Source organism: Perca flavescens, chromosome 1 (assembly GCF_004354835.1).
Source record: "Perca flavescens isolate YP-PL-M2 chromosome 1, PFLA_1.0, whole genome shotgun sequence".
Lineage (NCBI taxonomy): Eukaryota > Metazoa > Chordata > Actinopteri > Perciformes > Percidae > Perca > Perca flavescens.
Genome location: NC_041331.1, coordinates 6,327,008 through 6,346,792, shown reverse-complemented (window position 1 = coordinate 6,346,792; position 19,785 = coordinate 6,327,008). Strand labels below are relative to the sequence as shown.

The 19,785-nt window shown below is 41.7% G+C and overlaps 1 protein-coding gene across 1 annotated transcript in view; it reads left to right on the top strand.

Annotated features, from left to right (window-relative positions):
• dok4 (docking protein 4) overlaps positions 1–19,785 on the top strand; it is a 94,536-nt gene that overhangs the window by 11,648 nt on the left and 63,103 nt on the right. Inside the window, exon 2 of the mRNA XM_028579245.1 lies at positions 10,430–10,549. The gene's annotated coding sequence lies outside the window, so the exon portion shown is untranslated. The remainder of the gene's footprint in view (positions 1–10,429; positions 10,550–19,785) is intronic.

The window sequence follows — 19,785 nt, the reverse complement described above, 5'->3', positions numbered from 1 at the left end:
CTTTGGATGCTTTTATATAGAACTTAGTGGTCCCCTAATAATACTGTATCTGAAGTCTCTTTTATATAGGCCTTAGTGGTCCCCTAATACTGTATCTGAAGTCTCTTTTATATAGGCCTTAGTGGTCCCCTAATACTGTATCTGAAGTCTCTTTTATATAGGCCTTAGTGGTCCCCTAATACTGTATCTGAAGTCTCTTTTATATAGGCCTTAGTGGTCCCCTAATACTGTATCTGAAGTCTCTTTTATATAGGCCTTAGTGGTCCCCTAATACTGTATCTGAAGTCTCTTTTATATAGGCCTTAGTGGTCCCCTAATACTGTATCTGAAGTCTCTTTTATATAGGCCTTAGTGGTCCCCTAATACTGTATCTGAAGTCTCTTTTATATAGACCTTAGTGGTCCCCTAATACTGTATCTGAAGTCTCTTTTATATAGACCTTAGTGGTCCCCTAATACTGTATCTGAAGTCTCTTTTATATAGACCTTAGTGGTCCCCTAATACTGTATCTGAAGTCTCTTTTATATAGACTTTAGTGGTCCCCTAATACTGTATCTGAAGTCTATTTTATATAGGCCTTAGTGGTCCCCTAATACTGTATCTGAAGTCTCTTTCCCGAAATGTAGCCTTGGTGCAGAATTACAGCCACTAGAGCCAGTCCCACAATGAGCTTTCCTTAGGATGTGCAATTTTTGTGACTGTAGCTATTGAGGAGGAGAGAGGGGGGTGCAAGGTGGAGGGTGGGGGTGTGGCCTTGATCAACTGCCACTTTGCTCGTTTGAAAGCCATGATGTCTCTCTTTCATGGGTGGGCCAAATTCTCTTGGCGGGCAAAGCAGAGAAAGGGGAGGTAACCCTGCTCCTTATGACCTCATAAGGAGGAGATTCCAGATCAGCCAATCTGGGCTTTCATTTCTAGCCACTGGGGGAACATAGGCAGGCTGGGGGAACTCATATTAATGTTAAAAAACCTCTTAAAGTGACATTTTCATGCCATGGGACCTTTTAAGCATTAAGGATTTTTAAGTTTAGAGTGGAGGCAAATATTTCCAAAACTAGCGTTAAAGCACAATATCTCACAGTATATAACAACACATTGAAGATGGTTAGTAGGGGTGCACCACTCAGAAAATGTCACGATTGGATTCTGTATTGATTTTGGGGGGGGGCATGCGTACATTTGTGTTTGTCTCTGTCTTTGACAAACACACACACACTTGACAGGCGCCAGTCTCTGTAATATCTGTAGACAGCTCAGTGGTCCATCCCAGCACTGGCAGATGGTGTTCATTGACCCTTCCCCTTCCTTCCTTTCTAGCTCCCTATTTCCTTACTAGCTTCCTTCCTTAGTCCCTCCTTCCTTTCTCTTCTTTCCTACATCCAATCTGGATAAAGGCATGTCCTTCTCCAGCTTTGAACTTTGAAAGCCCTCTCCAGACTGTAGCAATTGCCAAGGATTTAGTGCTACCCACTGTGTGTGTGTGTGTGTGTGTGTGTGTGTGTGTGTGTGTGTGTGTGTGTGTGTGTGTGTGTGTGTGTGTGTGTGTGTGTGTGTGTGTGTGTGTGTGTGTGTGTGTGTGTGTGTGAAGTCTGTCTGTGTCCAGCTTCACTGCTCAGGGATGAAACTGTTGAGGTACGTTTTATAGAGTAGTAATTCACAATTTTTGAATACTTTTCTACATATTCTTTCAATTCAATTTTGATAAAATTCAATTAGGCTGCATTTTAAAATGGATTTGGTTTCCGATTCAATAGGATTCAATATTTTTAGTGTATACATTTTGAATAACTAAATAAAAAAAGATAAATAGTTTTTCATCCCATTTTTCAATTACAGAATCAGAAATATCCCAGATTTCATGTGTAGTAGGTAACTTTTTTGCCAGTACTCAAATGCTGTCAAGTGTTCTCCTCAGTTCTGGGGTCAGTGTCATCCATCTAACTTAGCCATATGAGCACATGTCTTTGGTAATGTAAATCAAACACCTTATGACTTCAGGAATTGGTCTTCAACCAGGAGCATTTAAGGGCTCGCTATCAGCAGTAGAGATGGCCCGATACCATTTTTTGCTTCCCAATACCGATTCTGATACTTGAACTTGCGTATCGGCCGATACCGAGTACCGATCCGATACCAGTGTGTCATATCTTTTATTATGTTTTAACAACTGTATACTACTATCCATGTATGGATGTGATATGATTTCTATCTTTTTTGTCGGTCTGGCTCAGGTTAAACTCTTTGTGAAACATGAACAAACACAAACCATGAATGCCACAGAACTTTCTTTTATTATCCAGTTTGACAGTCAGTTATAACGGAAAAAGAACATAAATAAACTACTTTAAGATTTTCTTTAGGGCTTTATTACGTGGTATCGGATCGGTGCATAAAACTCCAGTACTCCCCGATGACGATACCAGCGTTTTAGGCAGTATCGGAGCCGATACCGATACTGGTATCGTTATCGGAACATCTCTAATCAGCAATCTAAATATAGTATACACAGTAAAGAACTTTTTTCAAAATTCTGCAATAATACAAGTGTATTACATAAAGTGGGCTTCGTGAGTGTGTTTCTATGTACGTACATTTGTGTGATTGGAAGGACTTGTTAGAAGCTAAGGCTGGGATCCAGGCCCCATAATGTGGTACAACAGTGTGACAGTGTGCATCAATGTCAATGGTGGATTTGTTACTCACTAAAACTAGTCATTATGATGGTTACACTGTCACACTTCTAGACTTTCCAAATTTTATCAGACTGAATAAATCAAATTCTCAGAGTGAAACGAGTCTTTTTGCGGGGGTTGTGACGCTAAAAAAAAAATGTATCCACTGATTTACCGATGTCTATTTCTCCATGTAAGTCTTTGGGGAAAGTATTTTTGGGCCAGAGGGCATCACGTGACGGGCCGGGATTTGCAATTCCACTGTTTGGCCACTTTGTATAATTTGCTTCAAAGCCCGGCGCACTTCCTAGAGGCCTGGCACTAACCAGGCAAGTGCACCAGGGATCGTTCAACTGAACCAAACAGTTTAGATGTGAAAGCACCCTAATATGATTGATGGACCATGTGGTGTTGTTTGTCTCTGTTGCAACTAATGTGGAAGAATTTCCAGCTTACGAGCTCATGCCGTGAAGCGTGATTTAGGCTTCCGCATTAAAGGTGCCGTAGGTAGGATTGTGAAGATCAGTTAGACACCCCCCTTGGCCCTGATTGGTGCATCTGAACAGGGAGCGGTGGATTTTTGCAAATCGCACTACAGGCTGTAGGTGGTGTTTTAAATCTATGCCGTGGCTACTTATGTAGAAACACTACACCGGACCCCACGCGGTAGCCTGACGTGCACTTCTGAAAAAATTTAACTCGCTCCCCTGTGGCTTGGTAGCGTTGCGTTTCCCCCCCGACTCATTTCCTGGTTCACCTTCTCCGTAAACAACATGAAATCAAGTAGAGGGTTAACTTTTCCTGCTACAAATTTCCTAACGTGGTCAGAAAGCACAGGGGAGACACTTTGTTTCTCTCACTATGACTCTAGAGTCGGTACTCGCTCCGAAGCTAATCACGTCACTCTCTCACTTGCTCTACCACACACTCCCCACGCACACACACATGCCGGCCCTGCTATTCTCTTAAAGGTCACATGACATGGTGCTCTTTGGATGCTCTTATATAGACCTTAGTGCTCCCCTAATACTGTATCTGAAGTCTCTTTCCCGAAATTCAGCTTTGGTGCAGAATTACAGCCACTAGAGCCAGTCCCACAATGAGCTTTACTTAGGATGTGCCATTTCTGTGTCTGTAGCTATTAAGGAGGAGAGGGGGGGGGAGGGGCAAGGTGGAGGGTGGGCTTTGACAAACTGCCACTTTGCTCGTTTGAAAGCCATGATGTCTCTCTCTCTCATGGGTGGGCCAAATTCTCTGGGCGGGCAAAGCAGAGAAAGGGGAGGTAACCTTGCTCCTTATGACCTCATAAGAGCAAGATTCCAGATCGGCCCATCTGAGCTTTCGTTTTCTCAGAGCAGGATACCCAGGGCTCAATTTACACCTATCGCCATTTCTAGCCACTGGGGGAACATAGGCAAGCTAGTGGAACTCATATTAATGTTAAAAAACCTCATAAAGTGAAATTTTCATGCCACAGGACCTTTTAAAGAGATTGACGCACACACCAACGCACAAGTATAAGTCGAGACAGTGGTACCCCAGGTCTCATTCAGGTCAGAGTCCAACATTACAGCAGTAGGTCATAACCTATCTCAGGCAGAGTAGAAGTTCAACTCTGTGTCTCCAAGATGACGGGAGACATAACGGCTGTTTGATAAGACAGCGCTGCCTCAAAAACTCCCATCCTGCCAAGGCCAGGGAAGGAAGTTGCATACACGTACTTACACATTCACTCACTCACTCTGTCACATTCATTCTGGCAGAAATGGCAGTAGAAACACTGGATAAGATGTTCGTTGACCCAGACTGTCAAAGATAAATGTGCAGCTTGGTATCTGGGCTACCTACAGTACAACTGGACTTGTTAGGGAGGTAGGAATAGTTGTTGTACATGATCCAATAGCATCTTCACTAATACATGGATGATTGAAGAAAGACCTTATTTGGTAATCTTTAATATTGTATGTCCAGCAGGAGTTAAAATACACATTCAGGAAGACAGGAACTTCAGAGTTGGGATGGCACTAAATGACACTACACTGTGGTTAAACTGTACTGCTTAATCCTAATTCTTTTCGATTCAAGATTCATTAAATGCTTGTCTGAACCTTGTTTACTTATCCATACTTATTTGTCCAGCTGCCACTGAGTTTTCCTTCACTAACTACAAAATGCAATGCTTTTGAAACCTGTTGGAGACAAGGAGGTCAGATCAGATCAAATCAGATCAGGCACATGTTCGTCAGACCCTTTACCAAAAAGTATCAATAAGACATTATAAAAATCAGGCTTTAATTGTTGGATTGCAACTTTACAGAAAACTGGACAAATCTAGCCACTGTTTTTTTTGTTTTTTTTTCACAGCGTTGCTTTGCCCAGTGCAGTTTGTAGTCTCGCTAAACTGCCAAACTGTGCACAGCGGTGCTTTGAGCTACATGCTGACATCAGTTTTCTAATGTGATTATGGCTCTGGATGAAAAGTCAGATCAACACTAAGGTTGTTCATCCTGAGAGGGGCAGGCAAGTTTTATACCCACATTACGCTGCATCACCCAGTTCGCATTGACACGTCTCTCTGGCTGGCTGCCCTGCCTGTTTCAGAGCAGGGAAAAAGTCATGACAAGCTGCCAAATGAACATAATAGGCACTTTGCTGTCACAGTGAAATAGTGTATTCTGTGCTGCATGAAAATAGGCTTTCATGTAGTCTCACTCAGTGATATGATACACCCCCCCAGGTTTCTCCACGTTGCTTTCAGATTCAGGAAGTCACTTTTTTGTGTTCAAAATGCTCCGTTTTATAAATGTATTTAGATACTTCACGAATCCACTTTATTATGGCTCTCTTGTGATGGGAAATACGAGTGGTTATGGATGTGAGTGTTTATAGTGTATGCATGCAATCATCTGATATGGGGCTGGAGACGGAGTGTCTTGTCTGTCTGTGGCCCAGCTGTCCAGGGACGTGTTTGTGGGTGAGCGTGGGAGTGCAAGTTTGTGTGTGTGTGTGTGTGTGTGTGTGTGTGTGTGTGTGTGTGTGTGTGTGTGTGTGTGTGTGTGTGTGTGTGTGTGTGTGTGTGTGTGTGTGTGTGTGTTTATCCCCACCGTTATCTGTGACAGATAGTTATGAGCAGACAGACTGACGCTTTCCCAAGTGTTAGCCTTGGGGCGGACTGGGGAGAGTGTGTGTGTGTGTGTGTGTGTGTGTGTGTGTGTGTGTGTGTGTGTGTGTGTGTGTGTGTGTGTGTGTGTGTGTGTGTGTGTGTGTGTGTGTGTGTGTGTGTGTGTGTGTGTGTGTGGGTGTGGGAGAGAAACAAAGAGATGAGCATCTGAAATGCTCTTTTTTTAATCGCAAACTCCACCACTTTTGGTTTTCTTATTCTTATTTTCACAAGTCATTCAGTCTCACATCCAGTGTTAAAATGCTTCTTCTTTCTAAAAGGACTAAGCCCATTTACTACAAATTATGCCTACTTTATTTGTACATTAAAGAATTGGTTTGCATTTTATTTTCTGGCAGAGTTAGATGGGAAGATCGACAGTGGTTAGTTGGTTAGGTTGGTTAGTGGTTTTAGGGAATGTAACTTGTGCAGCAACTTGTCAGGAACAAAAACCATGCATTAAACTTCAAACTGGAAATAAATACTGGAATTGTTTAAATGCTCTGAGTGATTAAAATACAACGCATGTTCTTGTAGTGTCATTGTTTTTTTTTCCTACATTCAGGGCTTTTCCTGAATAGATAAAGTTTTGGCGCCCCACAAAGAGGTTTTAGCCAACGCCAAAGGAAAATCACGAGCGCCAAGGCGTCTGATTTTCAGCATTCAACATCACTAATAATTTATTGGTCAGTAGAATGTATTTCAAACTGGAAAACATTACACTTCATAACTCTTTGTGATTGTATTGTTTTACAAATTAGCTACAACAGTAATAGCAGTTTATGTGAGTCACTCCTAAATTGTTCAACTTCGGAGCAAAACGTGCTCCTTGGGTAAAAAGTTACTGTCAAGTCCTTTTCATATTAATAAAAGAAACTGGACTTTTTGGTCAAGTGCAGTAGGCCAAGGTCCTGGATGGGAAAGTCCCCTTACTGTCTACGGGAGTGGCGTGGCTTGGACCCAAATGCAGAGAACACAGAGCAGTGTAGGGTTCAAAGATTTAATAAAGCAAAGGGTACAACAAAAAGAGTCCTGAAGAAACAGGCAAAATATTTCCAAAAAGTACTGAGGGTTACAAAAGACCAGGAACACGGAACAAACTGGAACACCGACAACATACCATACCAGACAAGAGACGCATGACACGACACGACAGTACAGTACAGTACAGTACACAACACCACAATCCAAGGCAATGATCCGACAAGACACAAAGAAAACACAGAGACTAAATACACAAGTAAACGAGAGTTAACAAGGGGCAGGTGACACATGGGCTGGTGAACAGGTGAAAGACAATCACAAAGGCTGGAAAACCAAAAGACAGGAAGTAAAACAAGACAACACATAAGAGAACAGAGAGACTAAAAAATAAAACAGGAAATGGAAAACCAACAGAAAACATGAAACCAACTAAACACAGAAACTTGACACAGGGACGAGACGTGACACTTACTGCATTATATTCCATAGTATTTTATACTTCTAATTAGGGGTGGGAATCACCAGAGGCCTTACGATACAATATCATCACGATACTTGTGTCACGATACAATATTATTGCGATTTTAAACATATTGCGATATTCTGTGATATATTGCAATTAATTACCTTTTTTCCAACTTCAAATTTTTCCCAATTTCAAATTATGTCCCCAAAAGGAAACTTTGTCAACATCTGTTTTATCTAAAAAGATACATTTTATACATACATTCACTTGGCGTCTGTGTATCGATACAGTATTGCCACCGAAAATATTGCGATACTATGCCTTATTGATTTTTTCCCCCCACCCCTACTTCTAATTGTTACCTGCCACCAGAATGTTTTGTTTTCTTTAAACATAAACGCATTACCCATAAATCAGTGCCTAAAAATGTATCAGAATGCAAGAAATTAAGTATTTGACGCTGAACATGTACTGGTGGAGGACCCCCAGACGCCCAATGTTTCCCATACATAGGTTATACTTGGGAGCCCAGCCCAGGCAGATTGTGACTCGCCTAGGTAGATAAAATCGGAATAAAAGTTTTTTTTAGAATGCAGACAGACCAGCGGCCTCCAGCCCCCCACTGAGGTCGCGCCTACATAACAGCGCCAACGATTCACTCCAGGCTCAGAGGCTGGTAGTAGCACGCTGCTTGTAGTGATGTGGCTTTCCGTGGGATTGACTGTACTGATGAAACGTAAAAATGCCGCAGCTACACCGCTGTGAAAGCGCCCGGAACGTCATCAGTCAGTCGGTTTGAAAAAAACGACATTTTATTAAGTTGGCTGTAAAACTTTTAAACTACAATCCAGATTTTTTTGGAGCTACTGTTCAGATGAGATCTTGAGTGCAACAGGACTTAACGTTATATTACAAAACAGTGTGTTAATTAGGATCCTAGCACTTTCAAAAAGGAACGACGTACAGACAAACTAACCAAATTGAATTCACGTTAGCCATAACAACGTTATTGTCAAGGTTTGTGTAATAGCAGGCTTGGACCCAAAATGAAGAATGGAGCTACAAACAAAAGGTAAAAGCTGGCAACCGAGATCCAAACAAAAATCAATCCAGTGAAAACTAAGGAGCGCAAGAAACGACAAGGAATAAACTCCACAGGGAGAGACGCAGGGAATGCCAACGATCGGACAACAGACAGAGAAAGCGCAGAGACTAAATACACAAGGTAATAAGGGCAGTAACGAGGGGCGGGTGACAAGAGGACTGATGAACCGATGAGACACATCAGGGCCGGTCAAGACAATCACAAAGGCGGGGAAACGCACAAGGCTACAACACTACAAAATAAAATAAGAAAAATGAAGGCATCAAAAACACACACAAGGAGAGAACCGGGAAACCAAAACAGACCATGAAAAGAACCATGAACAGGGAATGAGAATACAGCAAAAACAGGAAACGGTGAACAAACAGGGAATGAATAAAAAAAAAACTGGAAAAACCACAACTGAAACCACAGCCCTAACAGTTATAATGCACCAGCGTCATGGTTATAGCTTGTTCCATTTGAGCATGTGCAGGAAGTGATAAGGGCAGCAAGTATGTATGGGAGCTGTTATCAGCAGCAGCCAGTGGAGTATACGGGTTTGCAGCACTGAACAATCCCAGCACCTTCAGTAAGCCCCCGGGTGGAGAATGTTTCAGTCAGTGTCAGCCCCCGCACAACTGTTTTAAACAAGCTGAACGTTTGTCACGCAGCACTGAGTCAGTTTTGTTTTTGCGCCGGTTTTGGTTGTAATGCTTTTATTTCAATTGCCGTTAGAAGTGCTGTAGGTAGGATTGCGAAGATCCAGGAATTAGCCAAAATATTTGAACATCGAGAACTTCTGAGTCTCTCCCCCATTTCCGCTAAAGCCCAAAACTGTCTCCTAAGCCCCTCCCCCCACAAGGGAGAATGAATGCGTGTGCATGAGCAGCGATTGACACGCAGTTAGACAGCCCCCACCTGGCCCTGATTGGTGCATCTGAACAGGGAGCTGTGGATTTTTGCTACAAGCTGTAGGTGGTGCCAGAGGAGCTGGATTTTTTTTTTTTTATTACCTGCTTCATGTAGTTCTACTGGAACATAGGGTCAGTTTCAGCAAATATGACAGAAAGTTAGTTTTATAAGTAGGGCTGGGCGATAAGGAGATAATCAAATATCAGTATATTTTTGACCAAATACCTCGATATCGATAACGCAACGATATTGTAGTGTTGACTATTGGTGCTTTCACAAAATATTTACACAATGAGTTTTTTTTTAAATAATCATCAGTAATGTGGATATAATGACTACGTGGGTAAAGGCAAATAATAGAACAGTTACAACAGTCTGGTAAGTTCAGAAAATGACATCACTTTACTGTAATGCAACCTTTAAAACCAGGAAAAGACAACCGTTATGTCATATGATGATATTACGATATTCAAAATCTAAGACGATATCTAGTCTCATATCCCGATATCGATATAATAACGATATATTGCCCAGCTCTATTTATAAGTCTTACCTACTGCACCTTTAATATATAAAAGCAGAGTAGGCTGGAGATATTGGGACCTTTTTAGTCAGTGTTGTACGAGTGCGACAGCAGAACATACCAATGCAGACCTGTTACATACCGAACTTAACCCTCGTGTTGTCCTCCCGGGTCAAAACTGAAAATCAACATTTTTTTCAATTTTTTTTCGACATATTTTTTGATGTTTTTTTGAACATTTTTGACGGGGTTTATTTTTTACGTTTTTGTCGCTTTTTAAAACATTGTTAGTGCCTTGTTTGATGCTTTTTTCAAAGCTTTATTCTGCTGTTTTCCAGGCTTTCAATGCCTTCAGTCGCTTTTTTTCAATGTTTTTGGTGCTTTTGTCACTTTTATGTCATTTAGTCAACATTCTTTGACTTTTTTTTTTTTACATTTTAATTGCGAGAGCGCTGCTTTGAACAATCTGTGTTATTTTTGGGCAATTTTGTTGAAATAAACCCACATTTCTGATTTCTGATATAGAAAACTTTGAAAAGGGGTCAGACTTGACCCGAGGACAACAGGAAAAAAAAAGTATCCAAAGCAAATATTTGTTCTGATTGAAGTTTCTTGTATTCTATAGGGCTCCTGTCCTGCTCTGTGGCCCCTGAATCATTCCGAGTCTCATTCCACCAAAGGCACCCGCAACGGATACGATCCCTCACTGGCTTCTCACTACTCAACACAGGCAATTGAGTTGTAGGTGAGTGCTTTCAAACCCTGCACCAACCTTCACATTCTGATGCTTTTAAAATATCTTTGAAATGTTATTTGGTTTATTTAGAACAGGTGCATGTATAAGTATACTTTTCCCCATAGACTTACATGGGGAAAGAGACGTCTGTAAGTCAGTGGGTATTGGAATTGGTGCATATAAATTCAGCAGAATGCCGAAAATTAAGTTTTGACTCTTACATGTTTTTAGGGGAACGACCGCCAGATCCCCCACTAAATATATGCCCCCCACCACACACACAATGTTTAAATGTAACTCCCGGCCTTTGCGTATACACATACAGTATGTGTGTGTACCATGTGCAGTTGTGTGTCACATTAATAGGATAATAATATGGGCCAGGATTACAGACAATGTGATAGAGGGATTACCAGGATGAGTGGAGGAGAAATAGGAGAGAAAGGGGAGGGAGGGAGGGGGGGTGGAGGAGGAGGTAGGGAATGAGGGAGGGAGCTGGTGCTTGTTTAAAGGTGTAACAGAGTGTAACTGCATGGGTTAGAAAAAGCTCAACTCTTCATACAGTAAAGGCTGCTATCACAGACATACACAGCCATGCTGTAAAATGCCAACAAGATTGGCAGTGGATACAGTTTCATTATTGTTGGAACAAGGAAATTCAATCAGCCTATAAAGAATCATCAGAGCTACTTTGATTTTTCAGCAGCTCTCTTCCTCTCTCCCTTTTGTTTATGCTTTTCTCTCCCCATGGGTTTTTGTTTGCCCTGTTGGCTTTCTTTCTTTCTCTTTTTCCTTCTTTCCTGATTTGCAGATTTAACATGAGATGACACGTAATCAGTTATGAGGGCTTTTCTCTTGATGGCGATACATAACAAGTGAAGCTTTAGAAATGTATAAAGAATCAGCCAAAAATCTTTGCGCTGTTCACCGAAACTTAGAGAGAGCCTTTAGTTAAATATGCATATTTCTTAAATGACTATGAACCTAATTTAATTGTGTAACGCATGCTAACCCTGTAGCTGTCGCTACCCTGTGGCTGTCGCTACAGGGTTAGCCTAGCTTAGCATAAATACTGGAAGCAGGGAGAAACAGCCAACTTGGCTCGATCCAAAGTTCTGAAGACCACTTGGTTAAAGGTATACTATGCAGCTTCCGTTTTTTTGTCAAACAGCTTCCCCTAGAGTCGCTGTGTTGTGCGTATAATGAAAGGCACTCAAAATAGATATCTATTGCTGGTCACCGATGTCCAAAAGGTTCTGGTGGGTGTAGTAGATGTCAGCAGAACCGATAGTAGTAAAGCAATTTGTGATTCTCGCGAGATTTTGTCGGGGCGCCATCTCCCAAACCTGCATTGCTGGTTTGGCCAGCGGCGTATGTATGATGTAATGTCTGATGTAAGCATGTTATTTTCAAGATGTGAGGGCTGAGGGGAGATGGCTTCCCCTCAAGGCAGCAGGTATAGTAGCCACATGCTAACTAGCACTTATTAGACACCATGCCATCAGGTCAACATTTCCACTTGTACACCAAAAAAATAGCAGATTACCATGATATGAAATAGCTGAAAGTCTGCAGAAAACTGCTTCGTAGAGAGAGGCCTGCTGGAATTTAGGAGATAAGTATGTGGATAATACCAGCTCCTGTGCATGTCCGAATGTATCCAACTTCTAAGATAAATGGGCTGACTGAAACGCAGGTACGTAGATTATTTCAAAATGAATGGATAAGTTTGAATGGAAGGAGAAGAGTGAGAGATAAAGAAGAAGAGGATGAAAAGGAGGAACTAAGAGTGAATAGCAGAAGAGGAGAGGAGACAGGCATGGAGGAATAGGGGCTGATTGGCTGACTGATTTCATGAGTCACTTCTCTGCAGGCTATAGAGGCTGGAGAGACAGGTGGCTGTGTGTGTGTGTGTGTGTGTGTGTGTGTGTGTGTGTGTGTGTGTGTGTGTGTGTGTGTGTGTGTGTGTGTGTGTGTGTGTGTGTGTGTGTGTGTGTGTGTGTGTGTGTGTGTGTGTGTGTGTGTGTGTGTGTGTGTGTGTGTGTGTGTGTGTGTGTGTGTGTGTCCACGGCTCACTGTAGAGTGTGCGTGCGTCTGTGTGTCGAGGCATACAGAGATACTGACCAGATTTGATTTTTGATGTTCAAAAGTCTTAGCCTGAGAAGGAAAATACTCAGGAGAGGATAAAGGTCATAACACACAAACATACGTACACACACACACACACACACACACATATTGGAGATGTAGAAGTTGCAGGTTTGTACACAGACAGTCGACCAATACTCACACAGCATTGAACAGTCAGCCAGTTCATATACAGCTCAGCCTTGTGTATTGTTAATTTTTGTTGTGGGAAATTCTTCAGCTCTGTAAATTAAATCATGTCATTAAAAAAAATAACATTGTATCTTTGCTGTTTATATCACTGAAGCTGTAATCAGATGACATGTTCTCACAATGAGCAACCTCTAAAGGGAGAACATACCAAAACCTGCTTCATTAACATTTTTACGTTCCAAATTTGAAGCCCTTATGTATGCATTTTGAAACTGCCAAATTTGGTGCCTCCATTTTTTGTGTGCAGAAAAACACAAATTTGGCTTTGGTTTGCACGTGCAAAGACTAATAAAGCTAATAAAGCTAATAAACACGTTTACATTAAAAGACATCATACCACATCCAGACAGGACACATTAAAACATTATAACACATCCATGGTGAGGACTGGAAAAGTAGATATAAAGTGCTCTTCACTAGTTTAGGGGGGCGGAGGGGCTTTTCTGAGTTGCCTGCGTGTTTGCTGTCTCTGTGTCGTCGACGCACACCTAAATTGAGGATCTGTGGGATTAATTTATAAAAGAAAAGGAAACATTGTTGCCCACGTGTGCATGACGGCAGAGCACCGCTGATGATATTACTTGTGATAGAGAGCGCCATCTCTTTCACGCTCATTACACCAATGCATCACAGTTCATTTGATTGTGATACAGACACTGTTGTCAGCGTCGATCAGAGGAGCCTGAACTGTGACTGGATGTGTGTTGTTGCAGGGAACACTCCATTGATTCAGTGTCATCACACACACAAACACACACACACACACACACACACACACACACACATGCGCAGAAAGAGCCAGCGCAGGATCAATGAGGCTGCATCAGTCAATCAATGTTCTGCCCTGGTTATGAATTAGATCTTGCCTCGACAAGATCGTGTGTGTGTGTGTGTGTGTGTGTGTGTGTGTGTGTGTGTGTGTGTGTGTGTGTGTGTGTGTGTGTGTGTGTGTGTTTCCAATAACTTATCACTATTCATGCAGTCTGATGGTGCAATTTAAAACCCATTCCAAAGTACTTAAAGACCCTACGTTTTCATCCATTGACATTTGTTTTTTAATCATTAACACTTTTTTTGTCTTTAATTTTTCTTGTATTGTATTATTTCAATACATTCTTTTATATGGCTAGGACAGGTGTATCAAAATGCACAGTTTGAGTGTGTCAAAACAGTAACTCAGTTTATTTGGGCTACAAGGTCTTGGAGCCTTTTTGGAATCTTTTTGGAGTGATGTGGCCAGTAGGTTTATTGTCCCTTCTTTTACTCTGTTTGTGACAGGATCACGAGTCATCCCCCCCTCAGTGTGTTTATAACACACACACAAACGCTTATTTAGCCTACAGCATAGTTTGTTTTGGATAACAGTTGTTGTATGGAAGTCCACGGATGCCAATATTAAAATACAATAATTTCATTAAACTGAAATCTAATTTTCCATTTGTGTTTGCATGATTTATGAGAAAATTTCAATGAAAAAAATCAAATCCTTCTTTTCATTGTTTTTATTTGGCAATACAAATTGTGCAGTGAAATACACAATGGCATACTCTTGAGGCTAAGCCAAGAAGGCTAGTGCAATATAGGATCCTAATTAAGAATTTGAGTAAATTAGAAAAAAATATACACAAGGGTCAAAGATACAGAAATATTAATATATGTATTTTAATCTTTGAAATTCTATAGTGTATACTGATCCCAGTTATAAAGCAAACTATACAATATTGTACAGTAGTGCAATTATTCAATGTGCAGGGCATTGCAAAGGATTCACAGAGGAGAGTGTGCTGGACAACGCACAGGATATACTGCCTCATTTAGTTTTATCATGTGTGCCCATTACAATCAAATGTTTTTATTTAATGTACCCAGGACTCCCTGCAAAGTACCGTTGGTTTCATTATAAGGGAACTTTACATTTAACCAGACGTCAGTGCAAAGCTGATGAAGAGGGGCCACTGCTTTGACACAGTCAAGAAAAAGCTCTGTAAAGTTGACTTCAAGTTCTCTCTCCACTATCTATGCACACTTAGGGCCCTATCTTGCACCTGGCGCGGCAAAACGCAGCGCAAAGCCCGACGCAAGTGTCTTCGCTAGTTTAAGACCGAAGCAGTTGTCAATTTCCCGTCCAGCGCATGCGTCGTTTAAATAGCAAATGCACCTGCGCCCATCTCTGCGCCCATGGGCGTGCTGGTCTTACAGGGAGGTGTGTTCAGGTGCATTCTTGGCGTATTGCTATCTTGAGGCAGTGGGAAGTGATCGCACCATTGACCAAAAAAAAAAAACATGGTCTAAAGTCAATACATTTCGGCATTTCATTGTTATTTTAACAGCAAATTAGTAAAATGCGCCTAGGCTCGTGCACAGCGCGCACACTATGCTTGTTACACACACACAACCCGCAAATTCGCTATCATAATAGCAATGCGCCAAGGTACAAACGCGCCTGGCTTTTAAAGGGAATGGGAGATGACACTCTGATTGGTTTATTGCATGTTACGCCCAAAACACACCTATGAATTAATTAAGACGCTAAGTACAACCCTTTTGAACAATGCCCCCGGCACACGGCCCCTTTTTTCCGCCATCAAACTAGCAAAAGTGGATTTGGACACGCCCTAAACGCACCTGCGCCATACACTTCACACCCTGCGCTTAGTTCGTTAAAATAGGGCCCTTAGTGGGATTGTTGATTGCATACCAAACCTTTTTTCATACCAAACCTTTTTCCATGACCCTGCCATCATAAAGTTAACCTGCACTAGTGTTGTTCTCTCATTTTCTTTTCTCTTACTTTCTTCATCCAGTTATTTCCCTGCTGGCGATGTTGATCTTTTGACTTTAGGTGAGGCTAATAAAATGACATTTGATGAGTCATTTTGGGGATAGGTGTATGCTTTTCTGTTCTGTTTAATATGTTTAAAGCTTTACAGCTACTGCTCTAAGTTATGTCATGCCAGCTGTACTGCTCGTCTTCTTTAATTAACTGCTTGACTAGTATCTAACAGTGGTTGTGTGACAACGTTTTGCTTCTGAACTCAGATAAAACGGTCACTAATTGTCACCCCTGAAAGTAGAATCCAAGGGGGTAAGCGTCTGTCAACAACCCATAGGTCCTATGGCGCCATTTTGATGCTACCAAACAATCACCCGACGTTAGCATCCCATTGACTGCCATTCATTTTGGCGTCACTTTGACAGCGAATAACTTTACATCTGAAGTGTTTAAAGACTTTATTTGTCCATTGTTTATTTCTAAAGAAACACGACAATGTGTAAAAGGCTCCATTACCTTGTATCTCACATTATGGCTCCGTAACGACATTTTTGTAAAAATAGGCTAACGATTGTGTCATAACCAAGCGACTTACTGTCGCATAGTAAAGGAATTACCGTATTGTACAGGAGAAGCTCGCAGGCAGTTTTGACTTACATTAGCTGTTTGAGTTTAATTACTAATGTTAACTAGCATTTTAGTTAGCAGTAATTAGCCTGTGCCCATGTTATCTCCTTTTGTATACCTACACTCTCCGTCTCTGCAAGATTCGGAATGATTGAGATTTCTCTTGGCACAGCTACCAGAAGACTTGCAACTTTCAGACTTGTTTCAGGTTGTTCACGTCACATTTACGTCGTCTCTCTCAGTTGGAGGCTGCGCAGATTGGTCCAGTTTATATACTGTCTATGGTAGAATCCCTCAGATAAAGCAGCATATGGGTGATTTAGGCTTGTCTGTCCAGCCGAGCCTCAGGAGCTTAGGTGTTGTTTTTGATTCAGCAATGTCCTTGGAGCACCACTCTAAACAATTAGTTAGAAACTGTTTCTTCCAACTGAGGAATTTTTCCAAATTAAGAAACACTGGTGTCAAAGGGTGAGTCGGAGACGATCGTTCATGCTTTCATTTCCTCTCGCTTAGATTACTGTAATGTCTTTTTACCTGTTTGAGTAAGAAGGACTTTACCGTCTCCGGGCTGTTCAGAACTCTGCTAACTCACATTAACAAAAGAGCACACATCACACCTGTTTTTAGCGGCTCTTCACTGGTTGCCAGTCCAGTATAGAATTCAATTTAAAATCCTGGGGTCTCATTTATAAACGTGGCGTACGCACAAAACGGGGATGAAAACGTGCGTACGCCACTTCCCACGCAAAGGTTGTGATTTATAAAAAACAAACTTGACGGGAGAATGTGCGGTCCTCCACGCACACTCTGACCCATGCGTACGCACATTTTGGAGACAAAATAGGAATTGGCGACGCAGATGGTGAGGTGGTGAACTGAAGTCAGACTGCAGAAAGTACATGTGGGAATAAGGGTTAGGCTACTCTTAATATGTTTAAAGGTGCAATATGTAATATTGTGTGTAATACTGGCAGCTAGCGGTTAAAATAGTTACTGCACTACCAACTCAAAATACTGGAGAGTCGTCTCCCCCGCCCCCTCCTGCCCAGACTCGAAGTTCACGGGGGTTGCCAGGCTGAGACCGCAGCATTCACAACAATGTTGCTAGACGCTTTTCTCACATAGCCAGTTATTACTCCACAGCACAGCCGAGTAGCTAACGTTAGATGCTGGCTATATTGACAGTCATAAAAGCCCGTGCTCACGTGGAGCTCTGTAACCAACTAACAGACACACTTTTTCGGCTTAAAATTACAGTATGAACCACTAAAAACACAACAACCTCACTGTTCTCTCCAGACGCCAGTCAGGCACACTTCCTCGGCTTAGAATTACAATACGAAACGCTAAAAATACCGCTACCTTGCCGACGGAACACACTTCATTGGCTTAGAATTACGGCAACAATCGCTAAACACACTGCAAACTCATAGTCTCCTCTTTCCGATTTACAGCCCCCCTCTCGTGGCTTAAAATAACTCACTGTTGTCGGCTCCAGCCGCTGAACTACACATTGTAAACAGCCATGGGCTGCATGCCTGGTCCTCCCGGTAACGTTAACAGTTAGCAGGGTTAGCATGGCGGCGTTAGCCAGGACCAGTCGGGATCACTTTACTGGCTATGTCTCAATTGTTTTTGCGAGTAACCAACTCGGTTACTCTAGCTATATAATTCAATGTGAGTACACAAATGTTGAAATGACAAAAAATGCCCGTCCCTAGTAGCTGTGATAAATTAGCGTGGAGCTAATGCTTACCTGTTCAGGAGAAAATAAGCCAACTCTGCGTCCTTTTGGGCTCTAAGCTGTCTCCATCTTTCAAATACATCTCCAATATTTACCAGGGGGTTGTTACGTCTCTGGTCACGCAACTGTTAGAAACATGCTGTTTTCTTTTTTTATGTCATGTAGAATCTATCTCCGTTGATCCTGTTCGTTTGTTTGCTGCTTTCATGGCTGTACTACCGTTACAGCTGTAGCGCGCTGGGTTTACGTTTTTACAGGTATATATCTGGCAACCCGGCCTGCCTGTCAAACTGGGCCGTTGATAACAACACACAGATCAAAACATAAACATAAATTCCGTCACGGAATGTAAATTTCAAAAAGAAAAAATACTGAAATTAGCATTGTTGTCAGAAAAGATAGTATTTCAGTTTAACATGTTTCCTTAATATCTGATGAGGCATTGGTGTCATTTTTGGATTTATTACAGTACAAATATTACATATTGGACCTTTAAGTATTAAAAAATAATGCCTCACGCACATTTCTTCACACCATATGAAGATTAAATCCAGCAGTGTTATTTGCGCTTGTACTGAGTGATAATTGTTCCATAAACACCTCAAACTCAAATCTTAAATAAAAACTCATTCTTAATATTTAATCAGTGCTGTCTCACCGTCACATTGTCCGCTACGGAGCGCAGGAGGAGGAGATGGCCCGACTGCATGGAATACAGGATAGCATCAAATACCCTACCATTAGATAACTGCACAACACAGTGTAAATAACTAAATATCTGTCTTTAAAACTGTGCATATATCATCAAATGTCAAAGTCTGGAAATGCAGCCGTTAAGCTCTCGTGCAATCGTTACGCTCTATGTCCTTGTTATCGGTCTAAATTTAATACTGTTTATAACCAACCCTGCATGAAGAAAAGTGTGTTTGCTTATTACATTTCGATTTCAAATTGTATCTCGGAGTGAGGGATACCACTAGTTGTTGCTGTGATTTTAGCAAGGTGTCAACAATCACAAATTGTTGTAAACTAAACATATAAATACTGCGGTGAACCTGTGCGTAATGCTGCATGATGGCACTCCTGGCACTGCAGGAGGACTGGAATGAATGAATCAGGAGAAAAAGAGACTTCAGGGACCATGACGATGACTGGCTCATATGCCGATTTAAATTCCCTAATGTAGCTGTAATAGTAATATAGCTGCGCTCTTGGATCTATGTACTGAATTGGGTCCAGTAGAGAGGGCAACGCGCCGGAACCGTGCCATCCTGGTCCAAATACAGGTCCTCGCCACTCTGGGTGGAACCGGCTGTTTCCAGAGGGAAATGGGGCTGTCAATCGATTAAAATAAATTAACTAATTAATTGCACAATTTGCTGTAATTAATCGCGATTAATCGCTTTTTTTAAATTGAGACTGAAGCTTATAATAATGGATATTTAAATGCTAAATCACTTAACTTTGCAAATATGAAGAAAAAAACAAGGAAAGGTTCTGCTAAGTTCAGAATGTTTAATATCTTTCAGAACAACAGCAGCAACAATTTGGCTTATTTAGTCCTGCTGAAGGCTGCTGAAACGGCTAGAAACTGTCTGACTTGAGAGCAGATTTTTGTCACCGTCCCCGGCTGCTGTCGCCTGCTCTCGTCTACTTTACAGGCGAGGAGCAGTTCATCTCCAACAAGCCTATGTTCAGTCCCGGCAGGGCAGTCGGGACTCACCTGGAAATGACGAGCGCAATGAGGTGACTAGAGTCTCT